Source organism: Crinia signifera, chromosome 3, assembly GCF_055691185.1.
Source record: "Crinia signifera chromosome 3, ASM5569118v1, whole genome shotgun sequence".
Taxonomy (NCBI): Eukaryota; Metazoa; Chordata; class Amphibia; order Anura; family Myobatrachidae; genus Crinia; species Crinia signifera.
In genome coordinates, this window is record NC_139219.1 from 141,127,580 (window position 1) to 141,128,581 (window position 1,002).

Consider the following 1,002-nt stretch of genomic DNA (forward strand, 5'->3'; position numbering starts at 1 on the left):
ATAATAATGGTTAACGTACAAGTTTGCTAAAGGGTAATTTTTCAACAATAAATGAAAGAGCATACAGTACGGCCTGTAAACCTTCAGATGAGAAACCGGTGAACAAACATGAAAGGGCATGAAATATTTATTTCTGAGGTAAATCGGTTTGTTGTTTATTTTTTAAAAGCAAAGTTTGTTCAGTGCAAGTCAAATGCAAAACTATTTGGAAATCATACTTTTTATGTGGGTTTTGCTTTCACCAAACTTATGAGCTTTGGCAAAGCTCCTGCGCATGCGGCAGCTGGGTTGATACATTTAATTACCATCACTGTTTATTTTTATTTTTTTCCAACAGCGCCTGAACTTTTAGAGGTGGTTTTAACTCCAGTGGTTTCCCACCCCTCTCCTTTGTCCATAATACTTTTTATGTACTTATTATTACTGCACTTTGCTATTTCTAAGCGAACATCTCATTTGAACTGGCACTTTGACCATTTTATGGGACACTCTATCTCACACTTTATGGGACCCTCTATCTCCAGAAGTAGTTTATCAGATTCCACCTCTGTATGAATCAGATTTCACCTCTGTATGAAATGCACATAGTAAAATATGAATTATTATATTGCAAGTGTAGTAATCAACACAAAATAACTGTTCCATACTGGACTAACTAATAATCACTGGTTGGTGGCGCACCGTGGCTGTTTGCTATGGATTTGTGGTATCACTCAACTGTCACTGTATGGTGTTATGGTTGTTTGTATACTGTATGTCAGTAAAAAAAAATGGCACTGTGAATTATTGTTCCAGAAGTGAGATTTACTGTAGAGTAGACACAGATTACAGGTTTGCTGGAAGATGCTCCTATGACTGTACTGTAAAATGGATGGACTGTACTGTAAAATGGATGGCTCTTAGAAACAGGAAATGCACATTAGTAAGGCACTCAACTTAACAAGTCCTTTTATCTGAGAAAGTTTATTATAAAGTTGTCATTTTTAAAACAATCCATGGCAA